This window comes from Mesoplodon bidens, assembly GCF_964165515.1.
Source record: "Mesoplodon bidens genome assembly, chromosome: 9".
NCBI lineage: Eukaryota > Metazoa > Chordata > Mammalia > Artiodactyla > Ziphiidae > Mesoplodon > Mesoplodon bidens.
Window position 1 is genome coordinate 85,465,479 of NC_138166.1, and position 18,847 is coordinate 85,484,325.

At 40.9% G+C, this 18,847-nt stretch overlaps 1 protein-coding gene across 3 annotated transcripts in view; it reads left to right on the plus strand.

Moving 5' to 3' along the window:
• The window catches only part of MKLN1 (muskelin 1), a 357,278-nt gene that overhangs the window by 6,616 nt on the left and 331,815 nt on the right, over window positions 1-18,847 (plus strand). The window lies entirely within an intron of this gene.

Genomic DNA, 18,847 nt, shown 5'->3' on the forward strand with positions numbered 1-18,847 from the left:
ATGTCAATTACTGAGATGGAGAACCCTGGGATAGTATCAGAAATGCAGGGGAAGATCAGAAGTTCTGCCTAAGGGGAGATGCCTACTGCAGATCTGTGATATGGATTAGAAGCTCAGAAGAGTTGCTAGAACTGGATTTATAAATTTGGGAGAAGATTGCCTAAGGAGGGTAGATATAATCAAAAGAAAAGCAAGCCCACGACTAAACTCTGATCATTTAGAGATTGGATAGAAAAAAAAAAAAGAGCTGGCAATGGAGACCGAGAATCAGAAACCAGAAAAATAAAACCAGGAGACTATGGAGCCAAAGGAACCTAGAGAGGAATATATTAAGGAGAATCAACTCATGTTAAATGCTTCCAGAAAGTCCAGGAAGATCGTTTTAACTTGTTTCTTTCATAAACCCTAAGCTCCTTGAAAGTTGGGATTATTTGATTTATTTTTGTATCCTCAGGGCTTGTACTGTGCCTCACACATATAATCAATGATCAGTACATTTTTGTTAAATTGGATAGAGAGACAAAGATACAGAGAGAGAGACAGAAAGAGATACAAAAAGACAACAGAATGTGTCTTTGTGTCTCGAAAAATAAATAAGTAAGGCATATTCCCTTGAACTGTACTGCAAACCAAACCTGATCTTAGGAAAAGTAAGAAGTTCTGCTCCCTTGCTTTTACTCCTGAGCTAACACATTGATTGAGCTCTCAAAATCCCACCTTGCTGGGAATGTTAAGAGCCTCCTGAAAACATTTTGATAAGTAATATTCACCAGTGTCTCGTCATTCTGAGTCATTTTTGTCTTTATTTAGGTCCTGGATGATGATAAAAAGAGCAATTTGCTTTTCCTCACCTGTGTGACTCCATCATACCACCTTGAAGCAGTTGATGGAGTCTGGAGAATCCATTTCGGTGCCACTACAGTTCTGTAATACACTGTAACCACTCATAAGGATGCCCAGCCCCAGTTTCCCATCAAAGAGAAAGATGACTTTGGGCAGGAAGAGACATATCACCTCTTAGAGAAACCACCAGCTTCTCAGTCCATTATTGTTTTTGCAGAAAGGTGCTACTGCTATCAGGAGAGAATATAGAGGATACCAAAGGAGGAGAGGGTTTGACTTTGTCCTGAGAACATGGAAACCTTCTACACAGCAAAAGAGATGTCATGACTTTTGAGTCCAGTGTCCTTTAGTTAGAAACCAAAATAATAGATGTCGTTTAAACAATATTTAAAATATTATGACATCCTGTATTATTTAGTTAGACCAGAGGCTAGCAAATTTTTCTGTAAAAGGAAATATTTTAGGCTTTGTGGGCCACACAGTCTCTGTCCCAACTACTCAGCTCTGCCATGGTAGTGCTAAAGCAGCCATAGACAATAAGTAAATGAATGACCTTGGCTATGTTTCCAATTAAACTTTATTTATGGAAAATGAGATGTGCATTTCATATAATTTTCACATGTCATGAAGTATCATTCTTCTTTTGATCATTTTCAGCTACTTAACAATATGAAAACCATTTTTAGCTCACAGGCCATGTGAAAACAGGGGTGGGCTGTATTTGGCCCACAGACAATAGTTTGGCAACCTCTGATTCAGACAAACAAGAAGATCATGTCATGAGAGAGATTTTCAGATTCAGAGTTCTGAAGAAAATAATCTGTTTCATATATACCCATTACTTTAACTTCTCAAATTTATTTGAACATATAAACACATTTGCCTACATCTGACTTAGTTGGGGATAAAGTGTGTCTCCTCAGTTCAGTATTCATTTAACACTTGGCCCCTTCTCATCCATGTAATGATTCAACGTGCATGAATGTAGTGTTTCTATAGAGCAAACTGAAGAATTCTTACCGCTTGACTATGTATATACCCAAACCAAGAGAGGATATAGTCATTCTAATCACATTTTTTAACTGTATTAATTCATTCAGTAAGTACTTACTTTTTTAACATCTTTATTGGAGTATAATTGCTTTACAGTGTTGTGTTAGTTTCTGATATATAACAAAGTGAATCACCTATATGCGTACGTATATCCCCATATCCCCTCCCTCTTACATCTTCCTCCCACCCTCCTTATCCCACCCCTCTAGGTGGTCGCAAAGCACTGAGCTGATCTCCCTGTGCTATGCGGCTGCTTCCCACTAGCTATCTGTTTTACATATGGTAGTGTATATATGTCCATGCCACTCTCTCACTTCTCCCCAGCTTACCCTTCCCCCTCCCCATGTCCTCAAGTCCATTCTCTACACCTGTGTCTTTCTTCCTGTCCTGCCCCTAGGTTCATCAGAACCCTTTTTTTTTAGATTCCATATATATGTATTAGCATATGTTATTTGTTTTTCTCTTTCTTTCTTCACTCTGTATGACAGACCCTAGGTCCATCCACCTCACTACAAATAACTCAATTTCGTTTCTTTTTATGACTGAGTAATATTCCATTGTATATATGTGCCACATCTTCTTTATCCATTCATGTGTCGATGGACACTTAGGTTGCTTCCATGTCCTGGCTATTGTAAATAGTGCTGCAGTGAATATTGTGGTACATGACTCTTTTTGAATTATGGTTTTCTCAGGGTATATGCCCAGTAGTGGGATTGCTGGGTCATATGCTGGTTCTATTTTTAGTTATTTAAGGAACCTCCATACTGTCCTCCGTAGTCACTGTACCAATTTACCTTCCCACCAACAGTGCAAGAGGGTTCCCTCTTCTCCACACCCTCTCCAGCATTTATTGTTTGTAGAATTTTTGATGATGGCCATTCTGACTGGTGTGAGGTGATACCTCATTGTAGTTTTGATTTGCATTTCTCTAATGATTAGTGATGTTGAGCATCTTTTCATGTGTTTGTTGGCAATCTGTATATCTTCTTTGGAGAAATGTCTATTTAGGTCTTCTGCCCATTTTTGGATTGGGTTGTTTGTTTTTTTGATATTGAGCTGCATGAGCTGCTTGTATATTTTGGAGATTAATCTTTTGTCAGTTGCTTCGTTTGCAAATATTTTCTCCCATCCTGAGGGTTGTCATTTTGTCTTGTTTATGGTTTCCTTTGCTGTGCAAAAGCTTTTAAGTTTCATTAGATCCCATTTGTTTATTTTTGTTTTTATTTCCATTTCTCTAGGAGGTGGGTCAAAAAGGATCTTGCTGTGATTTGTGTCAAACAGTGTTCCGCCTATGTTTTCCTCTAAGAGTTTTATAGTGTCTGGCCTTACATTTAGGTCTTTAATCCATATTTTTGTGTATGGTGTTAGGGAGTGTTCTAATTTCATTCTTTTACATGTAGCTGTCCAGTTTTCCCAGCACCACTTATTGAAGAGGCTGTCTTTTCTCCATTGTGTATTCTTGCCTCCTTTGTCAAAGATAAGGTGACCATATGTGCGTGGATTTGTCTCTGGGCTTTCCGTCCTGTTCCATTGATCTGTTTTTGTGCCAGTACGATACTGTCTTGATTACTGTAGCTTTATAGTATAGTCTGAAGTCCAGGAGCCCGATTTCTCCAGCTCCATTTTTCTTTCTCAAGATTGTTTTGGCTATTTGGGGTCTTTTGTGTTTCCATACAAATTGTGAAATTTTTTTGTTCTAGTTCTGTGAAAAATGCCATTGGTAGTTTGATAGGGATTGCATTGAATCTGTAGATTGCTTTGGGTAGTATAGTTATTTTCACAATGCTGATTTTTCCAATACAAGGACACAGTATATCTCTCCATCTGTTTGTATCATCTTTAATTTCTTTCATCAGTGTCTTATAGTTTTCTGCATACAGGTTTTTTGTCTCCTTAGGTAGGTTTATTCCTAGGTATTTTATTATTTTTGTTCCAATGGTAAATGGGAGTGTTTCCTTAATTTCTCTTTCATATTTTTGATCATTAGTGTATAGGAATGCAAGAGATTTCTGTGCATTAATGTTGTATCCTGCTACTTTACCAAATTCATTGATTAGCTCTAGTAGTTTTCTGGTAGCTTCTTTAGGATTCTCTACGTATAGTATCATGTCATCTGCAAACAGTGACAGTTTTACTTCTTTTCCGATTTGGATTCCTTTTATATCTTTTTCTTCTCTGATTGCTGTGGCTAAAACTTCCAAAACTATGTTGAATAACAGTGGTGAGAGTGGGCAGCCTTGTCTTTTTCCTGATCTTAGTGGAAATGGTTTCAGTTTTTCACCATTGAGAACAATGTTGGCTGTGGACTTGTCATATATGGCCTTTATTATGTTGAGGAAAGTTCCCTCTATGCCCACTTTCTGGGGAGTTTTTATCATAAATCGGTGTTGAATTTTTTCAAAAGCTTTTTCTGCATCTATTGAGATTATCATACGGCTTTTCTCCTTAAGTTTGTTAATATGGTGTATCACATTGATTGATTTGCATATATTGAAGAATCCTTGCATTCCTGGGATAAACCCCACTTGATCATGGTGTGTGATCCTTTTAATGTGCTGCTGGATTCTGTTTGCTAGTATTTTCTTGAGGACTTTTGCATTTATGTTCATCAGAGATATTGGCCTGTAGTTTTCTTTTTTTTGTGACATCTTTGTCTGGTTTTGGTATCAGGGTGATGGTGGCCTCATAGAATGAGTTTGGGAGTGTTCCTTCCTCTGCTGTATTTTGGAAGAGTTTGAGAAGGATAGCCATTAGCTCTTCTCTAAATGTTTGATAGAATTCGCCTGTGAAGCCATCTGGTCCTGGGCTTTTGTTTGTTGGAAGATTTTTAATCACAGTTTCAATTTCAGTGCTTGTGATTGGTCTGTTTATATTTTCTATATCTTCCTGGTTCAGTCTCAGAATGTTGTGCTTTTCTAAGAATTTGTCCATTTCTTCCAGTTGTCCATTTTATTAGCATATAGTTGCTTGTAGTAATCTCTCATGATCCTTTGTGCTTCTGTGGTGTCAGTTGTTACTCCTCCTTTTTCATTTCATTCTGTTGATTTGAGTTTTCTCCCTTTTTTCTTGATGAGTCTGGCTACTGGTTTATCAATTTTGTTTATCTTCTCAAAGAACCAGCTTTTACTTTTATAGATCTTTGCTATTGTTTCCTTCCTTTCTTTTTCATTTATTTCTTATCTGATCTTTATGATTTCTTTCCTTTTGCTAACTTTGGGGTATTTTGTTCTTCTTTCTCTAATTTTGGGTTATCATGTTTTCATTGTAATTTGTCTCTAGATTTTTTAAATTTCTTCAGTGATTTCTTGGTTATTTAGTAGTGTACTCTTTAGCCTCCACTTGTTTGTATTTTTCACAGTTTTTTTCCTGTAATTAATATCTAGTCTGATAGCGTTGTGGTCAGAAAAGATACTTGATACGATTTCCATTTTCTTAAACTTACCAAGGCTTGATTTGGGACCCAAGATATGATCTATCCTGGAGAATGTTCCATGATCACTTGAGAAGAAAGTGTATTCTGTTGTTTTTGGATGGAATGTCCTGTAAATATCAACTAAGTCCATCTTGTTTAATGTGTCATTTAAAGCTTGTGTTTCCTTATTTATTTTCATTTCAGATGATCTCTCCATTGGTGAAAGTGGGGTGCTGAAGTCTCCTACTATTATTGTGTTACTGTCTATTTCCCCTTTTATGGATGTTAGCGTTTGCCTTATGTATTGAGGTGCTCCTATGTTGGGTGCATAAATATTTACAGTTGTTATATCTTCTTCTTGTATTGATCCCTTGATCATTATGTAGTGTCCTTCTTTGTCTCTTGTAATAGTCTTTAAAGTCTATTTTGTCTGATATGAGAATTGCTCCTCCAGCTTTCTTTTGATTTCCATTTGCATGGAATATCTTTTTCCATCCCCTCACTTTCAGTCTGTATGTGTCCCTAGGTCTGAAGTGGGTCTCTTGTAGACAGCATATATATGGGTCTTGTTTTTGTATCCATTCATCCAGTCTATATCTTTTGGTTGGAGCATTTAATCCATTTACATTGAAGGTAATTATTGATATGTATGTTCCTATTACCATTTTCTTAATTGTTTTGAGTTTGTTTTTTGTAGGTCTTTTCCTTTTCTTGTGTTTCCTGCCTAGAGAAGTTCCTTTAGCATTTGTTGTAAAGCTGGTTTGGTGGTGCTGAATTCTCTTAACTTTTGCTTACCTGTAAAGGTTTTAATTTCTCCCTCGAATCTGAATGAGATCCTTGCTGGGTTGAGTAATCTTGATTGTAGGTTTTTCCCTTTCATCACTTTAAATATGTCCTGCCACTCCCTTCTGGCTTGCAGAGTTCCTGCTGAAAAATCAGCTGTTAACCTTATGGGGATTCCCTTGTATGTTATTTGTTGCTTTTCCCTTGCTGCTTTTAATATTTTTTCTTTGTATTTAATTTTTGATAGTTTGATTGATATGTGTCTTGGCATGTTTCTCTTTGGGTTTATCCTGTATGGGACTCTCTGTTCTTCCTGGACTTGACTGACTATTTCCTTTCCCATGTTAGGGAAGTTTTCGACTATAATCCTTCAAATATTTTCTCAGACCCTTTCTTTTTCTCTTCTTCTTCTGGGACCCCTATAATTCGAATGTTGGTGCATTTAGTGTTATCCCAGAGGTCTCTGAGACTGTCCTCAATTCTTTTCATTCCTTTTTTTTTTATTCTGCTCCCTGGCAGTTATTTCCACCATTTTATCTTCCAGCTCACTTATCCGTTCTCCTTCCTCAGTTATTCTGTTATTGATTCCCTCTAGAGTATTTTTAATTTCAGTAATTGTGTTGTTAATCACTGTTTGCTCTTTAGTGCTTCTAGATCCATGTTAAATGTTTCTTATATTTTCTCCATTCTGTTTCTGAGATTTTGGATCATCTTTACTCTCATTACTCTGAATTCTTTTTCAGGTTGGTTGCCTATTTCGTCTTCATTTATTTGGTCTTGTAGTTTTTTACCTTGCTCCTTCTTCTGTAACATATTTTTTGTCATTTCTTTTTTTTTTTTTTTTTTTTGGATGGGTGGTGCTGTATTCCTGTCTTACTGGTTGTTTGGCCTAAGACGTCCAGCACTGGAGTTTGCAGGCAGTTGGATAGACCTGGGTCTTGGTGATGAGATGAGAACCTCCAGGAAACCTCACTCTGATTGATATTCCCTGGGGTCTGAGGTTCTGTGTTAGTCCAGCGGTTTGGACTCGGAGCTCCCACCACAGGACCTCGGGCCCAACCTCTGGCCTGGGAACCAAGATCCCACAAGCTTTGTGGTAAAAAAAAAAAAAAAAAAAGAAGAAAGAAAGAAAAAAAGGAGCAGTATAATATCAAAGAATAAAAAATATATTAGGAAAAATAAAACTATAATTGAAACAACTGCAACAAGGTAAAATAAAACCACAACAGAAAAAAGAAAAAAAAGGGGAGGGGGAAACAAACCAAAAGGAGAGATCACTAACAAAGTATAAAGAATAAAATAAAATTAGAAAAATAAAAGATTTATCAGGAAAAATAAAAATATAAAAGAATCGGGCTTCCCTGGTGGTGCAGTGGTTGAGAATCTGCCTGCTAATGCAGGGGACACAGGTTCGAGCCCTGGTCTGGGAGGATCCCACATGCCGCGGAGCAACTAGGCCCATGAGCCACAACTACTGAGCCTGCGCGTCTGGAGCCTGTGCTCCGCAACAAGAGAGGCCGCGATAGTGAGAGGCCCGCGCACCGCAATGAAGAGCAGCCCCCGCTTGCCACAACTAGAGAAAGCCCTCACACAGAAACGAAGACCCAACACAGCAAAAATAAATAAATTAATTAATAAACTCCTACCCCCAACATCTAAATAAATAAATAAGCTGGATGTTTAAGTCAATATTTAAAAAAAAAAAAAAAAAAAGAATCAACAAGGTAAAACAGAACCCTAATCTTAAAGAGGAAAAATGAAAAGAAAAAGAAAAAGAAAAAAGCCTTGGCTATGGCGGTGGAGTTTAGGTGGGGGGTGGAACTTAGGCAGGGGCAGGGTTTAGGATGGGGCAGGACCTGGGGGGGTGATGTTTGAGCATGGGGCGGGGCCTAGGCGGGGCAACATTGAAGCATGGGGCAGGGCCTCTGCTTAGGACTGGCCCAAAGGGGAGAGGCAGCATGTGGAAAGGAGGGCCTCTGGAGTGTGGAGTTCCGGTGTTTGGAGGTAGGGCCCTGCATGTGGGTGTGTGAGTAGGGTTTAGGCCCAGTGCATTGGAGGGGGTCTCCGAGTGTAGAGGTGGGGATCTGGGTGGGTTTGCAGGGGCAGGACTTGAGCTCTGTGCTGCAGGAGGGAGGCTCCGAGGGCAGAGGATTAGGCCTTGGAGCCGGACAGGCTCCCCAGTGCCTAAGTGGACAGTGAAAGCACTGGCCCCATTCCCTTCCGTTCCTTCGCGCCCCCCCCACCATCTCCCCCAGGGTCTCCCCCGTCCCTGCTGGACCCCTAGCTGCTGGACCCCTAACCATGGGTGGGTCCCACTGGGTGCAGGAACTCCTTCCCTCCCCTAGCCACCCCTTAAGGGTGCCGGTCCCAGAGGTCCAGCCTTTACTTTTGCTCCCCCTTCTCTCCCTCCCACTCCCCTCAGGACCCCCGTGGCTGGAGGGGGTCTAGGTGGGCAGAGGATCAGGCCGGGGATCTCAGCAGGTTCCTGGGGGTCCAAGTGGGCAGGAGAAACCTGGCCACGCTCCCTTTTGATCCTCTGCCCTCCCAATGGTTCCCCAATTTCCCCCCTCAGGCGTGGGATCCCTTCCCCTCCACTAGCCGCCCCTCAGGGCCGCCAGTCCCATCCCGCCTCCACTTCTCCCCCTTCACTCCCCCCACACCCCACATCCTCTCTGGTCTCTGGGGGCTTCTCCTGTCCCCTTAGGTATCCACGGTCCCCCACTGGTGCCTGGTAGGTGCCCTAGTTGTGAGGAGACGCGAATTCCGGGTCCTCCTAGTACAGCATCTTGACTCCACCTCTCAGTAAGTACTTATTAATAATCATTTTTACATAGTGCAGTACTGAGTGTTAGAGAGAAAAGAGGTTAGAAGATAGATAGATAGATAGATAGATGAAAAATCTAGTGGCTGATAGGTGTCAGTGAGAATTGTCTGACAGTAATTGTATTACAGTATAAATGTAGTCATTTAAGCCACAGATAGGCAGTTAGACAAAACTAAATTTAAATCCGAGCTCTTTTGTTTCCCTGATGTGTGACCTTGAGCTGATTACATAAACCATATAAGCTTCAGTTTCCTCTTTTTAAAATGGGCATAATAATACCCACCTCCCAAGGAGGAGGTGTGGGAATTAAATAAGACATAGTGTATGTAAATCAGCTAGCATGGTACCTGTACATGATAGGTAATCAGTAAACAATAGCTGTTGTATTACACCAATATGAAGGTACGTAATTTGTTCAAAAGAAGCACACAAAGGCAAAGTAGAGTAGCCCTGTGAGTCAAGAACTTATGGATACAAATGAAAACCCACAAACCTGAAGGTTGACGCCTGGTAGAGAAGATTTGGGTGAAAATAAAAGCAGAAGTGACATTGTCCCAGGAGCTTACAATAAGGCAGCTGGCTAGTTGTCTTGCCTTTGCCTTCCCTAGGAACCAGCTGCCTGATTGTCTAAGGAGCTCTGCCTATAGGTCTAGCTCTCCAAGTTCCCCAAGACTTAAATGGCAGTTCTGACTAGTGAGAAAGTGTGTCATCAGTATCAGCCCCAGTGTCGTGCTTCCTTCTACCCAGGTCAGCTGTGAGCTTTGGATATCTGTAGGTCCCTCCTATTATGCCTCCCACTCCATGTTTGTCCAATTCCGGGCTTCCACATTAACCTCCACACCTTCAGTCTCTGCTCATTCTGCCTTGCATCCAGGCTTCCTGTAGATTTGGGACTCTCTTGAACCCTGGTCTTTTTTATCATGATTCTGATGTCTTGTTTAAGCTTATCTCTGACCAGTCCTCTTTCCAGAGGGCTGTATTCTGCTGTTCACACCCCTGCCGTGATCTCCTTAAACTAAGATACACCCGTGCCTTACCTTTGTGCTGGACTTCTTAGTATTAATAGCTTCTTGAACTTCACCTTGGTAAGAGACATCAGGTCTTGAACAGCCCAGCTGCCCTAATCCAAGCCAGCTTCTGTATTCACAGCCCATGCCCTGAGGAGAGCTCTCCACTCCCTTTGGGGCTCATGCTCTCTCTCCACTGGCCATGTATTGTCAGCTAGTTCTAGCATGCTTTGTGATCCTTTTATGGCCACATCAATAATGCTTTCCCAATACAAATGACAGAATTAATAGCACAGGGCCACAATGTAGGGGTAATGGAGAACTTCAACATCTACTGACAAGCTCATTCTGCTGAAAAGTGAACGTCAAGGTTGGCATGACTTAAATTTAAACTAATTGCTTATTGAAAAGGTACTATTCTATGCTTAATTCTAACCAGCTAAGAAGAATGTGTTGGTGAAGTGGAAGTGACAGACAACTTAAAGTGACCACAGTATCCTTGAATTTGTAGTAGCCAGAGAAGGCAATTCTTCACTTGCTAACTGGATACAAAGAAAACTTGAGCAAGTTAAGAGAATATATGGACATAAGGCTCTATCTGGCCAGGAACTAGGAAAGAAAGCTCAAGAGGAGTAAAGTGACTTGAAATTTAAATTCTTATGAAGCCAGTGATTTCAATAAAGAAAAGGGAGCATCTAAAAAAGATCAATGTGGCTGCTCAAGAAGTGTTCTGATTAGCTCGTATTTTTAAAGGACATATACAAAAATAGATAGCAGGAGGGGGAGGCCTCACTCTAAAGAAGGACTCAGACCTGTGAAAATAATGCCAGAGGACTTAAAGTCCAGAGAAAACTAGACTCTGGGAAAAGTACTGAAGACAGTTTTTGTTTGTTTGTTGCTTATGGATATAGCAAGAATAATGATAAAGAAGGGGTAACACAACCCAACTACTGAATGGGGCAGACTCTCTGATGTTAATAGGTAGCTAAAACCCAAAATCATTCAATTATAGCATTTACTAGATGCTAAGGTACAAGGCTTTTCCCACACATTTTTAATAATTCTAAAATCAGAAAGTGTCTTCAATAGATGTATTGAACGTGGTAGTGTTTTGTGGGGAAGGCTCTAAAAACAGTAAGTGATGGTGTATCATACAAGGAGTTGAAGAATAGAAGAGCAGCAAGTACTAGAGACAGGACTGAGACAAGAGAGGAAAATTGTGGTCAAAACCTCTAAGAAAGGGTAAAAAGAGACTTCTCTGGGCCCACAGAAGCCAAGTCACTGTACAGGTATGTCACAGAGGCAGGGGGGATGATGTCTTTGTCAGTTGGAGCTGCTATAACCAATACCATAGACTGGGTGACTTGTACAAAAAAACATTTATTTCTCAGTTCTGAAGGCTAGTAAGTCCAAGCTCAAGGTGCCAGCAGATTTGGTATCTGATGCAGAGGAGCACCTTCTTGCTGTATCCACACATAGAGAGAGAGATCATCTCTCCTTATAAGGGCACTAATCCCATTCATGGGGTCAGATAATGGCTTGCCCTGGGCAGGACATTTTGAACTGTGCCTGGCACACAGCACATGGGTACTATTGTGTCCTGCCTCTTCTGAATCACTGCTGTAGTCGACATAAAGCCCCAGTGCTCCAAAGTCCAACTTAGTTAGCTATAGTTAGCCCTTGGAGGGCTCCTCTAAGAAGATATTTAGGTCAAGATATAGGTCTCAGGTCACAAACCAGGAAAAGACATTGCAAAGTGGTATAAGACTTCTAGATTAAAAAAAAAAACAAAACAACGCAGGAATGGTCCAAATAAGTAACCAGAAAACGAAGTAGCCAGGAGACAGAGACTTTGCCAGAATGAATTCAGGGGAGAATTGGAGCTATGGCCTTATTTCTTCTACTGAGTCTATGTAACCTGTTTAAAAGAAGGAATTCAGAGAACCTATAGATTAGTTGGCCATGGAGGAAATTGTTCCAGTCACATATGATTAGACTTTTAGAAACTGTGATGTGCCCAGGTGGTCCCTATGCAACTTGAATTTAAGGGGTTTAGTACCTAAGGAAGGGACCATGTCCTTTCATGATTTTAACTCTAGTTTCTATTACGTTAATGGTAGTAGAACCAATGTTTTCAAATGGCAGAGGATTTGTCATTTTCTATCAAAAGCAATGATCTTGATACTTAAAGATGTAGTCCTTACCTTAGTTGTCTTCTCGCATGAATCCCTCTTTCTCAGCTGCCCTTTCTGTAGGACATCCATGTAGTTTTGAGAAAGCTGACTCCACCTTTATCACCAGGAGATAGGGCATGTGGTCCAGACTAAGTCAATGAGTGAATTTCATCCCCTTGGCCCCAGTGACCACTTCATGTATGGGCATGTAACCTAAGTCAGTCCAATCAAAGAAAGAGAATGTCAGGATTTTTGTGCTAAGACAAAGACACTTTCCTCTAGAAGTGAATGCAGAAGCATGTAACCTGGGAGTTCTTGGACACCATCTAGGGACAGGAGGGGAGAGTCTCTTGGGAGAGTCTATTGAGAATGGAGCTGTCACCAGGGACTAAAGCAAAGAAATGAAGAGGAACCATCAAGTCCTCTCCACATTGTGTGATGTGTGGGCCACCTAACCATACGTGGCCCTGAAGCCTTTGAACTTTTCTACTAACAGGAGGCAATAAATTCAATATTTTGTTTAAGCCAATTTGAGTTAGATTTCTCTTTCTTGAAACCAAAGCATCATCTCTGATTCAAAAGGATAGAACAAACATGATTAAGAACGAATGGGGGACTTCCCTGGTGGTGCAGTGGTTAAGAATCCACCGGCCAATGCAGGGGACACGGGTTCAAGCCCTGGTCCGGGAGAATCCCACATACCATGGAGCAACTAAGCCTGTGTGCCACAACTACTGAGCCTGTGCTCTAGAGCCCACAAGCCACAACTACGGAGCCTGAGTGCCACAACTACTGAAGCCTGTGCACCTAGAGCCGGTGCTCCACAAAAAAGAGAAGCCTGTGCACCACAACAAAGAGTAGCCCCTGCTCTCTGCAACTAGAGAAAGCCCACGCACAGCAACAAAGAGTAGCCCCCGCTCTCCGCAACTAGAGAAAGGCTGTGCGCAGCAACGAAGACCCAGTGCAGCCAAAAATAAATAAATAAATAAATAAAATTTATAAGGAAACAAAAAGAAGGAATGGAATAAATTTCCAATGGATTAAAGAGTTAAATATGAAAAATGACCCATACAAGAGAAGTGATATGTCTTGAAAAGATGAAAGTGGTGTAAGCATTTCTTGACCTTAGAGTGGTAAAAATCTGAGTGAAAAAATAAAGGTTTATGATTTGTAAAAGAAAAACATTTATAGATTTGACTACTTAAAACTTTTTAGTTTATGTAGATGAAACAGTACCACAAACAAAATTAAAATAAAAATGAGAGACTAGAACTTTTGCAACTAAATATATATGTGACAAAGGGTAGTGTCCTTAATATATAAAGAGCTCTTACAAATTTATAAGAATAATACAACATCTCAGAAGAAGTGTGGGTAAAGAACACGAAAGCCATGTGGGTAAAGAACATGAAAAGGCAAAAAGAAAAAAAGGAATTCGATTGGTCCAGTCTTAGTAGTAATTAAAGGCAGACTGGAATGGACCAAGTGAAGACTCCATAAGTAGAAATATAAAGTAAAACCAGATGTCTTTGTACCTAACAAATTGTCAAGAACTTTAAAATGATAACTTCCATGGATAAAGATTCAGGGAAATAAACACGCTTATACAATATGGGGCATGTAAATTGGTTCAAGCATTCTAGAGAGCAATTTGGTATTGTGTATAAAAAAATTTTAATGTGTGCAAACTATTTAACACAGTAATTTCATTTTTAAGACTTTATCCTAAGAAAATAACCAGAAACACTCACAAAATTCAATGTAGAAGAATATTTAGTAGACCATGCCTTCTTTGTAATATTGAACACTTGGAGATAACCTAAGAGTCCAAAAAGAAGTATTCTATAAATTGTAATATATTCCTTTGATGAAATCTATGCATCCAGTAAAAAGAAGATTATGGAAGATGTCATGATATCAGAAAATGTTGGTAATTTATTTTTAAATATATCTGCTCAGAAAAAAAGACTGGATGGATACACAGAAAAATATTGTTAGTGGTAATATCTCAATAGTGGACTTACAATTGATTTTCTTCTTCATGAGTTTTGAATATTTTAAATCCACCTCAGTAAGTGACCGTGTCGTGAATATCTTTTTAGGCACTGAAATGCCAAGCCCAATGCTTTAGACAGAGCAGGCACTCAACAAATATATGTTGAACTGTTCAGGATGATCAATTGCTAGTTAAAAATGCAACAAGGGGGCTTCCCTGGTGGTGCAGTGGTTGAGAGTCCGCCTGCCGATGCAGGGGACACGGGTTCGTGCCCCGGTCCGGGAAGATCCCACATGCCATGGAGCGGCTGGGCCTGTGAGCCATGGCTGCTGAACCTGCACGTCCGGAGCCTGTGCTCCGCAATGGGAGAGGCCACAGCGGTGAGAGGCCCGCGTACCGAAAAAAAAAAAAAAAAAAAAAAAAAGCAACAAGGTTGTCTTGTGGGGTAGTGAGCTCACAAGAGTTGTTTAAGCAGAAACCAGCTGGCTGGCTGTTATACTGAAGCCTTCCATTTCATAAAAAAAAATGCTATACCTTGCCCAACTCCATTTTCTTCCCAGCCATTACCTGCTTCCCTTACAGCCAAACTTCCAAGAGGAGTCTTCACTTGATCCATTCCAGTCTGCCTTCTAACGCTGTAGAAACTGTGCTCATCAGATCTAATTACAAACCTTGTCACTCATACTACCCCAGAGAGAACTGTTGATCATTTCCTCTTTGAAGGTCTCTTCTTCCTTTACTTGCAGACCTCTGTCCCATTCTTATGCTATCTCTCTGCTCCTTCCCAGTCTCCTCCCCTGGCTCCTCTTCCTCTGACAGCCGCCTGAATGCTTTTTTTTTTCCAAGGTCTTGGCACTCTTCTCACTGTAAGCCCTCCTCAGGGTATCCCATCCATTCTGAGGACTTAACTACCAGTGGACACTGACTTATGAACCTATGTATTCAGTCCAAACTTCTCTCCCGATCTGCAGACGTGTCTTTCATTTGCCATTGGATATCCTATAATCACTGCAAATTTAATATGCTACTCATCCTCCTCCCCCCACCCTCTTGCTCTCCTTCTCCTATTTAGCTTAGTTAATATCATTATACTTCAACCTTGGCCTCTCTCCCCTACTCCCAAATGCCTATCTTAATCAATAACTATGTCCTCAATGCTACTTCTAAATCTCCCTGGGATTTGTCACTACTTTTCATCCTGCTGCTGCTATGGTGATTCAGACCATAATCCTTTCCTTAGACTATTACAGTGACCTTCTAATTGGCTTTCTTGGCTCCAGTCTCCCCTTACTCTAGTTCAGCCATCATCTTGCTACTAAACTTTTATGTATTTATTTTTAATATGAATAATCACATCCCTTCCCTATTTAGGAACCTCTGATACCTTTCATACTTATTGTCTTCAGTGTAAAGTCCAAGTTCCTTAGCTGTAAATCAAGGTTCTTCTCAATATGGCTACATTCTACCTTACCAGTTAGTTTCAGCCCACACCAGACTTCCCTCTCTTCTCTGAACACAGTTTGCCTTTTCACACTTTTGTGCCTTTCCCCATCCTATTCCCCTAACTATCTTCTCTCCTCAGCCAACTCATTTCCTCCTTCAGTGCCCAACCCAAACTTCACTGCCTCTAGGAAAAGAAACCCCCTCTGCAGCTTCCAAGTCAGACATTAGGACAAAAGGTATGGTATTTAAAGCAGTGGATCATATGATATCGCTTACATGTGGAATCTGAAAAAAAAGGGTACAAATGAACTTATCTACAAAACAGAAATAGAGTTACAGATGTAGAAATCAAACTTAAGGTTTTCAGGGGGTAGGCGGGGGATAAATTGGGAGATTGGGATTGACATATACACACTACTATATATAAAATAGATAACTAATAAGGACCTACTGTATAGCCCAGGGAACTCTACTCAATACTCTGTAATGGCCTATATGGGAAAAGAATCTAAAAAAGAGTGGATATATGTATATGTATAACTGATTCAATTTGCCGTACACCTGAAACTAACACAACATTGTAAATCCACTATACTCCAATAAAAATTTAAGAAATAAAATAAAATAAAGCAATGGACTGGATGGGAAATTGCAGAGGACCAAGCCCAAGGGGGCTCCCAGCATTCAGAAATCAGGAAGGACCCACTAAAAGAAACTGAGAAGGAATAAACAATGAGGTAGAAGGAAAGCCAGTGTGGTGTGATGGAAGCAAAGTGAAGAAAATGTTTCAACAGAAAGGGACTAATCATTAGTGCCAAGTAGCTGCTCAGAGGGCAGTGAGGTGAGGATGGACAACTGACCACTGGATTTGACAACAAAGAGGTCACTGCAACCTTCACAGGTGTGTTTGCAGTAGAAGAATGGGGGACAAAGGCTGACTGGATTGGCTTCAGGAGAGTCCGAAATGAGGAAGTTGATGTTCCTTGAATGGGTGAAGTAGTAGATGAATGAAGAAATAATGTCTTAGAGGGACTTCCCTGGCGGTCCAGTGGTTAAGACTCCATGCTTCCAATGCAGGGAGTGCAGGCTCGATCCCTGGTCAGGGAACTAAGATCCTACAAGCCGCATGGTGTGGCCAAGTCAAAACGAAAAAAAAGATATCTTAGAGAGGATTCTATAATTGGTCAGGAACCAAAATAGATTAGTTATTTTGAACTCTTAGAGTCTCTGAAAAGTTTCCAAATAGAAACAAGGATGCAATTTGGTGGTGCAAAGTTTTTCTTAAGTGACAAGGGAATTCAGAGTAGGATTACCAAGGCAGTAGGGTTAGTCTAGGGAAGGTTCTATGTGAGTTCTCTGTAATGGTTGCATTTTATCTATTACTGACCTGGTTCACAAAGGCCTTCATGCAGGACTTCTCAGAAGCTTCAGGAAAGAGCTGTCCCTGCAGGCAGTTGGGTGTAGAATTTTCAGAGACTATTTCCAACACCTCTTGCTGGTGTGTAGAGGTGCTGATAAGAAGTCTATAAGGCTGGCTCTCATGCTTTTGGAGGCTGGGCAGCACCAAGGCTGAATGATTGGGAAGAGGTAAACAGGAAATATCTGACTCACACAATGCAGTGCATTTGGAAATGCTGCATTTGGAAGTATTTCTATATAACAATTTTATACTGAAATCATAATGGAGGTGGACTAAGGATTCACCTACCTATATTTGATGAATAGGTAGTCTGTTCTTACCTGCCGCCTCCTAGAGATGAAATATGGAGAATACAAACTTTGGGTAGACCAGACACAAGCTTTGATTTTGTGCTGTTACCTATGTGACATTTTTCAAATTGTCAGAGTTTCAAAAAGTACTTTGATACAGATCCCATGTAGAATGTGTTTTTACTTACATGACTGAAGACAACCCATGGACCATATATTCCCTTTATAGAATTATTTATGTTGACATCTAGGGCCTGGATTATGGAATAGAACCAGTTATAGAATATTGAAGAACCTCCTGTTATACCATGTTTCCTGTGGTTCCCCAAATGCACAGGATGGTCTTATATGTGTCTTTGCTTGTGCTGTGCCCTCTACCTGGGATACCCAAATCCCCTTCTTCCTGGCATGCTTAGATCTAAGAGGCCTTCCTCACCCTCTCAGACAGAGATCAATCCCCTCTCTGTGCTCCCCAGACTATTTTCATGTGTCACTCCATCTCTACACCAACCACACTTAACTACAGCTGTTCACTCTTCTGGCTCCCTCATTGGGCTGTTTCCTGAAGTCAGTGATTTTGTCTTCCTACTTCTATCTTTTACATCTAGAGTAGTGTTTGCACATTTTGGACACACAATCCATGTTTGTTGAATGGATGCATGAGTGCCTGAGAGTATGAATAAATGAATGAGTGAGTGGATGAATACATGAAAAGATTAGAAAAATGTTACACCACAGATGGAAGTTCATACAAACATGAAAGTGTCAAAGACTTTACATATACACAGAATTAGTGCATGGAATCATACTTTCCAAGTACAATTGAGATGACAAGATTACTGTAGCATAATGCATGTAAAGAGGAGAGTGATACACACAAATGACTCGTAACATGTGTGGCACAAGATGGCGAGAACTGTGCTGATTAAAATGAGTTGGGTGGGCTTCCTTGGTGGCACAGTGGTTGAGAGTCCACCTGCCGATGCAGGGGACACGGGTTCGTGCCCCGGTCTGGGAAGATCCCACATGCCGCGGAGCGGCTGGGCTCGTGAGCCATGGCCGCTGAGCCTGCGCGTCCAGAGCTTGTGCTCCACAACGGGAGAGGCCACAGTAGTGAGAGGCCCGCATACCGTAAAAAAAATAATAATAAATAAATAAATAAATAAAAGGAGTTGGGTGATAGGAATTGATTGGTTTTCATATAGATTTGGGAGAGAGATTTGATCTGTGGAACAGAATGAACATTTTGGCCCTTGTGATTTCTTTTTTTTTATTTTATTTATTTTATTTTTGGCTGCGTTGGGTCTTTGTTGCTGGGCGCAGGCTTTTCTCTAGTTGCGGTGAGCAGAGGCTACTCTTCCTTGTGGTGCGCGGGCTTCTCATTGTGGTGGCTTCTCTTGTTGCAGAGCATGGGCTCTAGGCGCGCAGGCTTCAGTAGTTGCAGCGCGTGGGCTCAGTAGTCGTGGCTCGCGGCTCTAGAGCGCAAGCTCAGTAGTTGTGGCACACGGGCTTAGGTGCTCCACAGCATGTGGGATCTTCCCGGACCAGAGCTCGAACCCGTGTCCCTTGAATTGGCAGGCAGATTCTTAACCATTGCAC